The 13,752-nt window shown below is 43.4% G+C and overlaps 1 pseudogene; it reads left to right on the top strand.

Moving 5' to 3' along the window:
- The first annotated feature begins 209 nt into the window (after positions 1 to 209).
- LOC121462554 lies at positions 210 to 752 on the top strand (annotated as a pseudogene).
- Positions 753 to 13,752: the final 13,000 nt, after the last annotated feature.

The following is a 13,752-nucleotide window of genomic DNA, read 5'->3' as shown; positions in this document are numbered from 1 at the left end:
TGCCTTATTTTTTGAGTCAGGATCTCTCCCTGACCCTGAATCTCCCTGAATCATCAGGAATTGTGAGTGGTTGATCAATGAGGTTGAAGTTTCAGTATTTAGAGATGAAAAATATGCAGAGATGACCATGCTAATAAACTGCATAACAATGTGAATGCATTCAGTGCCAATGAACTCTTCATAACAAAAATGGATCAAACAGATGCAAGATGGCTGCAGAGTGTCAGAGTGTGAAGGACCTTGTTGCAGTAACAACTGAGGGTGCTTCAGGCAATGGCTGGCTACAGCTGAAGACTGCGGAGACAAGCAGCCACAGTTGTGCTTGGCCCAACTTGGGGGTGAGGCCCAAGCCATGAAGTTAGGAGAGAGGTCTGTTTGCCCCAGCCAAGGTGAACTCTGAGAAGGATATACAAGCAGCTTTGACTCCAGCAAAGGAAGTCTGGGCTTGTAGATGTGGCTGTCGACTGTGCAGGTATTTCAGCAGCCATTAAGGTGCACAACTGAAAGAAGTGCTGGTCCACACCTTGAACGACTTCCAGGGGGTTCTGAATGTGAAGCTCATAGGCACTTTCAATGTGATCTGTCTGGTGGCTGGTGAGATGAGCCAGGATGAACCAGACCAGGGGAGCCAACCTGGAGATATCATTAAGATTGCCAATGTGTCTACCTTTAACAGCCCCCTATCCACTCCTCCTCTTCAGATACAGATGGGCCTCCCATGGGTATCAGCCAGCCAAGATATATCAAGTTGAAGTGAGACTAGGCTCTTCCTCTTCTATTGAGGCTGCATGAGGCGATCTGGTAAGACGAAAGGGTCCCAGAAGCAGGCAACAGAATCAGAAACAGCCCCTGTTGTCACCTGTTGGGAGTCCCACAAGACCTAGGTACAGTACGGTAACTTCTATGCTGAGCTCAGTCCTACGCAGGCTTCCTGGCTGTCAGTTCAGTCTCTATGAGCCCCTGAGAAAATCCAGGTTAGTTACTCTGGATTTTCTCGTGGCTCCCACAATCCTTCCTCCTCCATAGGATTCTCCTAGCTCAGCCCAATGTTTGACTGTGGGTCTCTGCATCTGTTTCCATCAGTTGCTCAGTGAAGCCTCTCTGTTGGATGTTGGGCTATGCACCAATCTATGACAATAGCAGAATATCATTATGAATCATTTCATTGACTTTTTTTTTCTTTTTGCCAGTCGTGTTTGGGAGGACCCATTCTTGAATAGATGGGTCAGCTGATTGGTTGGGGTCATTGGCATAATTGGCACACAGCCTTAAAAGGCAAAAGTGGAAAACTCACCAGATACTTTTCATTTGGAAGGAAACCTAACAGCTATTTTGTGACTTTGCTCCAGTCACTCTCTGTGCCTGATAAATTCTCAAAGTTAAAAAAAAAAAATGGATAGCACAGTTCTTTTGTTATGGACATTTTACCACCATTGGAAGTGCATATGAAACGTGGTTAAAGGGATAAAATTCACTCCAGGGCATGAGACAGGCAGTAGGGGTAGAGAGATGCAGACTGTATTTAAAGAGCTGAAGTCCTCTGCATAAGAACCAAAGTCCTTCCGATGATTAGCTATTAGCATTATCAGTTCTTCTGCAGTATAAGGGTGACTCCCTCATACTGATGCATGATGCCACAATGAATCAGCACTGGGTGGCAGGACGGTTAGAAGGCAATTGGATTATGGAGGTTCCTCCTTATCAATAGAGCAGCGCAGTTCCCATGAGCCTGAGCTAGGCGATCACCGGAGCGATTTGCCGTATAGAGAGTTTGGTGCCTCCCTCATCTTCTTACACACCTGCTCTCCCACATGTACTGCCCACCTTCTGATATTCTGCCATGAGTTGGTGCAAGGCAAAGCTCACAACAGAAGAGGAGAAGGTGCTGGAACTCAATCATGAACTTCCTGACACCTACAGCTAAGAGTTGAGATAAACCCATTTTCATCCCCAATTTCCCAGTCTCATCATTGCAACAGATAATGGGCTAAGACATTGACATTTTCAAGTCTTAGTTTTCTCAACAACAACAATAAAATCAGAAAGGGCAGTATTTTTCTTCATCTTTATAGTCTTCCTTCACCCCTGAAATGATTATAATACTCGCTGTGATTTGGGGAGATAAAAATAGTGCTACCGCCTGAAGCAGGAAACCTCAGCCGTGTCTGGCTAGTTGCATACAACACACACACACACACACACACACACACACACACACACACACACACAATACACATACAACACACATACAATACACACACAATTAATGAATTAATACTATATGACAATACTCTTCTGTTTCTTTCTTCTATGCTTTCCTATCTACCCACCCCATATACATATACACCCAGAAACACACACACATCACACCACACCACATGCACACTTTGTGAATTTGCTCTCCTCCCACACTAAGAGCCACCAGATTTATTTTATTGGCCAATTTTCTTCCTAGCATTTTTTTTTGGAAGTTGTCTAAGGAGAAGGAAGTATGCATTTGTTGCCTGGCAACAAGCATCTCCAGAATGTGCATTGCTTTTCTTAGATGGGAGAAAGAGCATTTAATTATCGCAACTGAGATTTGATTTCAGCCTTTGAAAGGTCACCCAGATAATTCAGAGTAATGTCTTCTCTGTGTACACTATAAACCCAGGTTTTCCTCCCACCGGAATTATGACCAGGAACTTTTGGCCAAATTCTTGACCTTCTGTCTACAAAGAGAAATAGACCTAGTGGGTTTTTACAGAAGACATAGACTTTAATATGTCTGAAATTCGAGGTAAGGAGATAGAATGAGATGATTTGCATAACATATGTATTGAGAAAATGTATGATACTAAATCAAAGCAAAAATGTATGTTTGGTGGAGAGGAAGGGTTCTGAGGTGATTGCTTCAATAATCGGATGCAGTGATGTTGTCCCATGCCATCGATTCTACTTCGTTTTATTTAGTCACAAGTCATAGAAGGCCACATTTAAACCAAGACAACTTTTATCATTTTTTTCTTTAAAAATTTTTTCCAGTCAAAAATGGTGACCCAACCCCAGAATTCAGGAGGCTAAGGTATAAGAATCATCATGGTTTGAGGCCAGCTTGGGCTATCTAGTGAGCTTGGGGCCAGCCTGATCTACAATTGAGACCTGACTCGAAACAAACAAACAAGAAGGAGAACAAAGATCCAATAAAAAATTGTTTTCTTCATCTAACTTTATAGAAGAGCTTGGTAGAAAGTTCAAGCCAATAAAGGAAGGTAGCAGGCGTGCATATGATACACATACATACTTGTGGGCAGAACACCTAGACATATGGAAAAAATATGCATTCTGGTCCTTTAAATAGTAAAATGTAGCTGTCATCTAGAGATGTTGCCTAGCAACACTTCTGTACACCTGGCTCTGTTGGCATTGGGATTTTTGCACTTTTCCGGAAACACATTTTGCTAGTCTTTCTTTCTGCAAGGTTTTTGTCAGGTTGAGTAAAGTAATTGAATTCTCAGGAAGGAGAAAGAGCAAAGCCAGAGCCCCCACAGACCTCAAGGTATTCATGCATACCCCGGAGATGTCCAGACCCTTCTCCACCTGCCTTCAAGAGCTATTTTAAAGCAGTCAGCATCTCCTGGCAGCCTGCAAGCCCTGTGCAAAAGGAAGGCAACCGAAGCACTGTGATAGTGAAGAGTAACCCTTTTTATTTATCTCTATTTTTCTTTTTTATACTTCTCTTTCTATTGACTTAACATTACCACCCATAAATAACAAAAGTTAATGGAAAGATTACATGAGAGACGATTAATAAAAGCCCCCCTTTAGTCAAAGAATAAAAAAGCAAAATGAAGTAGCGTTGACCCAAGGCACACAGCCTCAAGAGACCACAATTAATAAGACCTCACACACATCTTCAAATAAATTATTGGAGAAGGCTTGGATGCCTGTTGACCTTTGGACTAGACTGGACTCCAATTCATTTGTTATTGTTTAGGGTTCTTAGTCTTATTGATGAATAAATACACCCTCAGATCCTGGACCTTATCCCCTCCCTCCATCTCCTGCAAACCACTCGACCCAACAGTAGATGTCAGCAGAGCTAGACAGAAAAAGTGTTTCATCTTAGCAAACCAGGGAAGAAATCCCCATGTACGTCACAGTTTATTTCTGTTAATCTCTTGGCACTTTCCAGTGGCAATGAATCTTTTTTAACTCTTCATATAACTTTGGCACTCGTGATCTCTAACAGGACTTTGAAGGATGGTTTATGAAGTACCCCAGATGATAATTTTTTGAGAAAATGGTTTAAGACTGAGTATTTGGGTCCTGAAATTGTCAGTCTCATGTTTCATCGCGCATCATAATTATTCTTGCTTGTCTATTATATATATATATATGTATATATATATAATTATCCATTTATATAGTCTTTGAATTACCACATAAAGAACCCAGCTACTTGAGATGGGTGAAGCAAAGGCTTGTGAATCAAGAGGTAAGTTAAAAATAATATTCTACATGACTCACAACCCTTCATTTTCAGGGCCTCAGTTTTTATAAATGTAAAATTATGGAGGGAGGTTATATCACAATACGCTGGTCTTAGCGTATTGTGTATCATTTGGCATGTGTATCTGTACCAATATGGAGGGAGATTATATCACAATACATTGGTACAAGAGAACTCAAAAACAGTTCATCTCAGACACGTAATTTCTTCCAATAAGATCAGGAATTTATCGAGACTAAACTAAAGACCACGATCAGATTCTACTAGGCTTTGTTTGTTTAAGTTTGGTTTTGTTTTGTTTTGCCTTTTGGAGGTTGAAGTCGGAGTTCCTACAGGCTGAACAGGAAGCATGCTACCACTTAGCTACATGCTCAGCCACTTTCTTTTTGTCTTCTTGATTCTGAGGCAGTTCTGCCTCTACATTACTTGACTGGCCTTGAATTCACAGACCGGACTGGTCCTGAACTAACTGATCTTCTGTCTCAGCTGAGATCACAGGGCTATGCCACTAAGATCAGCTTGTTTGAGTCTTGTGTCGAGAGCATTTGTTTCTTCAGTATAGAGCCATCAAAAGCTAAACATGATACCCTGATGTAAAACCAAGAGAGTCATATTTGCCTGCTATCTGTGACCCTGCTCTAAGCAGTGTTCACCCAGGGTCATGTGGACAGCCAGATAAGGATAAAACAAACATAAAAAGACTGGCAAAAGATAGACCTAAAGGTACATATTTGTAATCGAGCACTTACGAAGACAGCAGGGTGATAGACTGGTCTTGGCTAAGTAATGAGTCTGAGGCCAGTATGGGCTACGTGAGACTGTCAGAAAAACACAATCAACCATTCACACACAGTGATCTCTGAACAAGCTACTAAGCAACAGGGATGCTTGACTGATAGCACAGCTTCTTACAGAAGAAAAATGAGCACTTCAAAATAACTAGTGCTCACTCTGTTAACTACAGACCACTGCTTTTTTTCTTTCTTTTTTTTTGTTTTATTTTTTTGGTTTTTTTTTTTTCAAGAAAAGAGAAAAAAATGATGAGGTACACTGTAGCTTGATTCTTTTTTTTTTTTTTAGCTTGATTCTTTAGTGTAGGCATCAAAATGTAACTGCATTTCATTTTTCCAGATTCCTGCTAGATATAGGAAGAGGACAGAGTCTAGAGAAGTATGTGGTTGGATAGGCCTCCTGCCCTTCTGTGGAAAGACAACATGGACAGGGGCTCCAGGTCTATAGTACCCTGCTCAGAATTTCTCCTGTCCAGTGCTGCAGTGACTGCTCTGCATTCATATTGTCCAGTGTTCCAGTGACTGCTCTGCATTCACCCTGTCCAGTGCTGCAGTGACTGCTCTGCATTCATCTGTCCAGTGTTCCAGTGACTGCTCCGCATTCACCCTGTCCAGTGCTCCAGTGACTGCTCTGCATTCACCCTGTCCAGTGCTCCAGTGACTGCTCTGCATTCATCTGTCCAGTGCTGCAGTGACTGCTCTGCATTCACCCTCTCCAGTGCTGCAGTGACTGCTCTGCATTCATCTGTCCAGTGTTCCAGTGACTGCTCCGCATTCACCCTGTCCAGTGCTGCAGTGACTGCTCTGCATTCACCCTGTCCAGTGCTGCAGTGACTGCTCTGCATTCATCTGTCCAGTGCTGCAGTGACTGCTCTGCATTCACCCTGTCCAGTGCTGCAGTGACTGCTCTTCATTCATATTGTCCAGTGTTCCAGTGACTGCTCTGCATTCACCCTGTCCAGTGCTGCAGTGACTGCTCTGCATTCATCTGTCCAGTGCTGCAGTGACTGCTCTGCATTCATCTGTCCAGTGCTGCAGTGACTGCTCCGCATTCATATTGTCCAGTGCTGCAGTGACTGCTCTGCATTCACCCTGTCCAGTGCTGCAGTGGCTGCTCTGCATTCACCCTGTCCAGTGCTGCCGTGACTGCTCTGCATTCATCTGTCCAGTGCTGCAGTGACTGCTCTGTATTCACCCTGTCCAGTGCTGCAGTGACTGCTCTTCATTCATATTGTCCAGTGTTCCAGTGACTGCTCTGCATTCACCCTGTCCAGTGCTGCAGTGACTGCTCTGCATTCACCCTGTCCAGTGCTGCAGTGGCTGCTCTGCATTCACCCTGTCCAGTGCTGCCGTGACTGCTCTGCATTCATCTGTCCAGTGCTGCAGTGACTGCTCTGCATTCATCTGTCCAGTGCTGCAGTGACTGCTCCGCATTCATATTGTCCAGTGTTCCAGTGACTGCTCTGCATTCACCCTGTCCAGTGCTGCAGTGACTGCTCTGCATTCATCTGTCCAGTGCTGCAGTGACTTCTCCGCATTCATATTGTCCAGTGCTGCAGTGACTGCTCTGCATTCATCTGTCCAGTGCTGCAGTGACTGCTCTGCATTCACCCTGTCCAGTGCTGCAGTGGCTGCTCTGCATTCACCCTGTCCAGTGCTGCAGTGACTGCTCTGCATTCATCTGTCCAGTGCTGCAGTGACTGCTCTGCATTCATCTGTCCAGTGCTGCAGTGACTGCTCTGCATTCACCCTGTCCAGTGCTCCAGTGACTGCTCTGCATTCACCCTCTCCAGTGCTACAGTGACTGCTCTGCATTCACCCTGTCCAGTGCTCCAGTGACTGCTCTGCATTCATCTGTCCAGTGCTGCAGTGACTGCTCTGCATTCACCCTGTCCAGTGCTGCAGTGACTGCTCTGCATTCATATTGTCCAGTGCTGCAGTGGCTGCTCCGCATTCATTCTGTTGCTCTCTTGCTAATAATGCGAACATTGATGGAAATAAAATGAGATGCTCTGGGGAACTCAGAATGGTGACAGCGTGGTGACATTTTAATAGCAACCAGGTTTCTTGGTCCCAGCCATCTATATGATTCTCTTTAATTAAACATAGAAATCGTTCATTGTGGTAGGGCTATGGAAATTGAACCGCAAAGACCAGTCCTTTGACTTGTTGATATGTAGGAAAATTGCCTCATATTTTTAGACACTCAAGTCTTTTGGGACTTCTCCCCAAACCCCAAGCACAGAAAAAGATTCTTTTTGGAACTCCCGTACGCACATAAAGACCAGACCCTTAAAAAAACACAGTTGCCTTCTATCTCTACCCTAAATTCTTAATACTTACAGCAGAGTAGAAGATGGAGAACTATTACCACACCTGGTCAGACTTAGTTGCATAATGATGCCATCCTTTGGACTCATTTAAATTCCCAAAAGAGTGAACAAGCTGGTTTCTTGGTCCTATTCATTCTCCATTTATGGTCCTGCAAACCTGTCTTCCTTTCCATTTCCATACTGGGCTGCTTGGTAACTTTTAAATGTTAAATCAACAGGAAGACTTGGTAACAAAATATGGACATAAAATGTAATGTCTAGCAAGGATCACATCAGAGACTTGGCTCAAGTCACTCACTGGACACTCAATTCTACTGATATTGGAGTGGGGCCCTCAGTCACACTATAAAACACTGGCTTGCTACACCCTCTAAAGGAAGACAGCCTGTCTCTTGTCTCTCCTCTGGAGTCTGAATCATTAACATAGCATTAGACTAGCTGATCCTAGGTCTCTGGTCCATATCTTCAAGGTGCGATGTGTGTTCTGCCTCAGCCTCCTCTTCAGTGAAGATGCCTCCCCATCTTCGTGGAATACACTCCAGGTGGGGCGTTTGCGTGGATACTGGGAGGGCCAACTAAGTTGCAACGTCTTTACAACAGTTGAACTGAGGATTTGGAGGCAAAGATAAGCATAAGATGGGTTATTATTTTGCTTCCTAACAAATATGGCTCTCTATTATTTCAATACTCAACACTTCTTGAAAAATAAACCCTGGAAGAAAGGCACTGCTCTTCAGCAAGATTTATCTCTATCTTTATTTATCATCTAAAGCTTTGGATCAATATTCCAACAGCTTCATTCAATATGTTTTTATTCTTTTCATTTAAAAAAAATCTTAAGAGGAAAAGCGAGAAATCGGAGGTAGCTTATGGTTCTGGGATAATAAGAAAGGAGAAATCTATGCCAAGTCCACTTGAATGATATTCAAGAACAAACTGATTTGGATGTCTGACTGAAGCTCAGTGTTTAGAACTTCCTTTTCTTCTGTGGAATGTAGCCTCCATGTGAGCACGTGCTAGGAATGCTGACGGCGTGAGCCACAGTCCTAATTTCTGTCTCTACTTTCAGTGACCTTTTAGGAAAGACAAACTCAAATGTGCTTAAGATTCTAGCCATGAGCAGCTTGAAGAGAACTTACAATTGCGATCCTAGCAGAGATGATCTCTCTTAAGCAGTCCCTTGGATGCCTCCCTAATGATTCCCTAGTTTATTATTCTCATTATGGAAGCATCATATGATTTAATTACACACTGTCCTTTCCCTTCTGAGTCCCTTATAGAGACTCAATCCCATGGAACTTGGGATAACTAATATACTGTTAGTGCCAAAAGCGAGAAAGATCAAAGTTCTTGAAGGAAGAGAAGAATGTCGTGACAGAATAAAAACACATAGACAGACTTGGTGGAGAGGGGGTTTCAGAACAATGCCCATGCTCTGCTTGTTGCTGTGGGTGGTGTGGTCATAGTGAGGATCAAACCCAGGGCTTTGCACCTGCTGTGCAAGAGCTCTTCTGCATAGCGACACCCTCAGCCTTTCCATTTCCTGAACTATATCGTTGTGACCTAACACTGTGCCAGAGGACCCTGTGGTTGCTGGCGGAGGTACTTACTTGTGTCCATCCATTTTGTAAGGCTCCCTAACTCAAATAGAGATGAAGCATTTGCTTTGATATTGACAACCTGCAAAATGGAACAGAAATTCTAAGAAATGTGTTTACGTGAGAGATGCCTGGTTTAAGTAAATCAATGTTACAGCATGCTGAAACTGGGGCCTGAGGGCCTGGGATCCTGGGGGCAATGGCAAGATCCATAGTCAGTGGTAGGAGCTGTCACTGTTATGCCCACATTCCCCTGCAGCATCACCCTACACGAGAACCTAGCACAGCATATCCAAACACAGACTAAAGGCAGAAAGGCTATGCTCAGAGATCTAACAAGGCAGACATCAGAGTACAGAATTACCATTACTTCTGCAGTACCTACAGAGCCTAACCCATGCCCAGCACTACCCTAGTCTCCTGTGATGTGAACTCTAAATTTTCATTACCCCTTATGGTCGTTTAAATGAGAATGCCCCCTCCCATAGGCTCATATGTTTGGATACTGGGTCTGCAATGGATGGAACTGTTTGTAAATGATTAGGGTGTGGTCTTGTTGGCGGATATATGTCATTTGGGGGTGGGTTTCAAAAGCCTGTGCCACTCCCAGTTAGGTTGTGTTCTCTCTCTCTCTCTCTCTCTCTCTCTCTCTCTCTCTCTCTCTCTCCCTCGTCTCATCAGGATGCAAGCTCTCAACTATTGTTCTAGTACCATGCCTGTCTGCCTGACATGATGTCTCCCGCTGTAATGATCATGGACTCTAACCCTTTGGAACCCTGAGTCCAATAAATGTTTTCTAAGCTGCCTTGGTCATAGTGTCACTTCACACCAATAGAAAAATAACTAGGACAGACCTGTCCCCAAAAATGGGGAACAGAGATAAAGGAATTCTGATATTCCGTGTCCAATCTCTGGCTTTCACATGGGTAAGGTCAGGCAAGGATATTGACTTTCACACGCACACATACACACACACACACACACACACACACACAGAGAGAGAGAGAGAGAGAGAGAGAGACCATGTGCAGTGACTTTAAATTGGGCTGTGGGAGGAGGCCAGTGGTCAAGTTCTTGTTTAGCGTGAGTGGAACTTGGATACCATTCCCAGCACCAAAATAAACTAAAAATCACAATTTAAGTTTGCAGCACCTGTTAGTGGCAGTTTTAACAGGAGCTCTCTTTTGTTTCCCAACTTTTATCCCAAAGACAGCTGCGTGTGAGTCTGACTGCAGAGGCCACAGAGATACTCCTCCCTCCCCCTTGTACTATTGTCCAAAAGCAGTTCTGAACCAATCAGAACTGGGGGAGTCAGTTTCCAAACCCATGCATTTTACACTCTCTGCTTTTGGGACATGATTAGGTAACCTGTAAGGTTTAAGTAGGTTAGCAATAGGTGTGACTAGAATGACCAACTCTGAGAAGCCCATTAGCCTTAGATAAGCTGAGATGGCTACACACCCTACCCTACTCCAATTATCTTGACTTCTTAAAGCTAGATAAGCAATCTTCAGATCTCCTGACAACTCAAGACAAGAGATTCAAGGACCTAAGGTTAAGGGAGGGCTTAGAAACAGGGTCACTACTCCATATTTTCTTCAAGCAGAATTCGGGGTGTTAGGTCACTCAAAGTTTGAAGCCTATGTGGGTGATTCAGTTAAAACGTGAATTGATTCATTCTGTGTAGGTGGGTCTCAAGATTTAGTGCCTCTGATCCACAGACCACACACACAGACACAAGACTGTAGTTCAAGTGTGGTGCAGGGTCAAGCAGGGGCAACAGGAAGACTCTGAAAAATAGAAATAAACATGATGGAAAGCCCAGTGCCCCTCAACACAGTATTGACTCAATAGATTTATCGTGGTCAGAGTTTTATGTGCTTGGTAGTGATGGCTTGTGCAGAATCACCAGAACAGAGCAGACCAGTAACAGCCCCATGCTGCCCACCTGAGCATAGAAGCAGCACAGAGGAGGTGAGCTCGCTGTTCCAAGGTAAGTCAGCTCCAGAAGGGACATCAAATGCCATTCGCAGCTACTCAATATGATCATTTCTGGAAACCTGGCTCTTCAGCTATCACCCCTGTCTAGTTCTGAATTATAAATAAATGGAGATTTAAAATATAAATCCCTCTGGCCACCGCACCACCTACCAGAGAACAAATGGAAACACTTCCTGTTCCATAATTCATTAAGAATCAAAGCTCCAGGTTGTGTTCTCTGATTTTGGCTGAAATAGCCCCATTTTTTTTTTCAAAACACCACCCCCACTGTGCTTAGTCATATTTCCTTGTTCAAAACCAAGTAATTCATGTGCTCTAGATGAAATTGTGCTCCTTTCTGACTTACTATTTTTCTTCCCACAGGAATCTTCATTACCATCTCACCTTGAGTCTACTTGACCAATAGACTAGTGTTCCTGGTCCAGAGCCAGGGTATTGACAATGTCTAAAAAGAGTCAAGAAGTTTCGCCATAGAAGTGACTACTTCCATTTCTAAACACCTCTAAGCTATAGTGCCTATATGACACATCATGAGATGTACATTTAGGGATTGTGTTATTTTATGTTTGTAAATTATATTTCTACCTAGACTTAACACTAAGGGCAAGAATTAGAACATATATGCATGCATGTATGTAATTGAATAGTATGGTAACTGCTCATCCAGAATCATGAAAAAGTGTTATTATTCTCTATTAAATTATGTAGTCCATGTACAGAGAGACTTAGAAAATATGTTCTCCAATATTCTTGGCACTTCCTCTGGTGTAGCTAGAATTTCATTTGCCTGTAACACACCTCATGTTCTTTACTGAATTTCGGATCATCCTTGAAGCCTTGTTTTGTTTCTCATCCACACAGCGGTTTCCCGGCCATCACAGAATCCCCAATTTCTCACCTTTTCCGAGTCTCACTATCTACATCACATCTACAGCACCTGCAGGTCCATCTAACTCTCCCTTCACACTGCCACATCTGTCAGCATCGCTCAGATCCATCACGACACCCACAGTATGGAAGAGACTGCACAGCTACACCCAAAGTGCTCCCAGAGGAGAAATCTGGCTGGTAATTTTGATACTAGATGTAATATTGGAGAGAAAGCAGTTCTGAGGTAATGATACTTTCAGTTCAACTAATCATTTTTTTTATATTTTTATTTAAGGAGATCAGGTGTTTTACCTGCATGTACATCTCTGTACCACATGAAGGCCTGCTCCCCATGGAAGCCAGAAGAGGACATTTTATCCCCTGGAACAGGAATCACAGATGGTTGTAAGCTGCCCTGTGGGAGCTGGCAGTTGAACCTAGGCCTTTTGGAAGAGAAAGAAGCCAGTTCTCTTAATAGTTAAGCCATCTCTCTATCTTTCCCACCCTGAAAAAAAATCTTGTATTTATATAAACCTTAGTTCTTAAAACAAGGATGGAATATGGAAGCTAGGTTCCTTTGACCAGTCAGTGAGGGAAGCCAGAGAGCAACGTTGGCTACCCCAGTCCTGCCACACTAAGTCTGCATCTCAGTTTGCCTGGGTCATCTTCTGTACTTCTACGTAGCAGCATACAACATCTCAATTTATACCCAGGATAAGAAGAATTTCCTCTCAGAAAATGATATTTTCAATTATAAGAGAAAGGGACCCAGCTTATGGCTTTTCCTTAAGTTAGGAGCACATTTTGGACACAGAAAGCTGTTTTGAGGCTGGAGAGATGGTTCAGTCTGTAAAGTTCTTGATGTCTAAGTGTGAGGACCTGAACTCAGATCTGCAGCATCCATGTCAGAAACCTAGCATGGTTGTGTGAACTTGCACGAAACTGCAAAAGTGTTAACGGGAAGATGCTCAAGCTTACAGGCCAGGTAGGCCCGCCAAGTCCATGCTCTCTAGACTCAGCGAGACCCCTTGTCTCAAGAAACGAGATGAATAGCAATGGAGGAAAAACCCAGTATCAACCCCTGACCTCTAGCACGTCTGCATGCACCCATGTGCACACACATGTACACACGTGAAAGAAAGTTGCGGAGGGATATAGAGAAACACAGAGAGAGATGCAGGGAGACAAACCCACGGACAGTGAGAGAGACAAAGAGGGAGGGGGAGATTGCAAGCTTTTACGTGGAGGCCAGAAAGCAGCTGGGTAAAGAGTCTTCTAATATTCTTTCAAAGATCGCTGGCACTCTAGTAAAAAAAAAAATGTTTTTGTCTATTTCCCAAAGTTTAAGTGCTGGATATACCTACTATATTTACTTTACTGAATAGAAAACCTATAAAAGTGATGTGTGTCACCTCAAGGTTAAATGATGAAAATCTGACTCTCTCTCTCGCCTCTTGCTAGCTCATTTTAATGAAACTTTCTGCCATGTGGTAAAATTACCCATGAATTACTTACATGACAATGACTCAAAAGAAGCATGGGAGGGAACTGAGATCCCCGTTCTAATATCTTATAAGGAAGTCTGTCCTGTCAATGCACATGGAAGTCTGGGAGTGCATGCCCTGTGAAGCTGCCTGGGGCTGCAGTTACCCCATGGTTCCACAGGG

Source organism: Microtus oregoni, unplaced genomic scaffold (genome assembly GCF_018167655.1).
Source record: "Microtus oregoni isolate MIOR12 unplaced genomic scaffold, Mior012 000025F_ref0000491, whole genome shotgun sequence".
Taxonomy (NCBI): domain Eukaryota; kingdom Metazoa; phylum Chordata; class Mammalia; order Rodentia; family Cricetidae; genus Microtus; species Microtus oregoni.
This window is presented reverse-complemented; position numbering and strand designations above follow the sequence as displayed.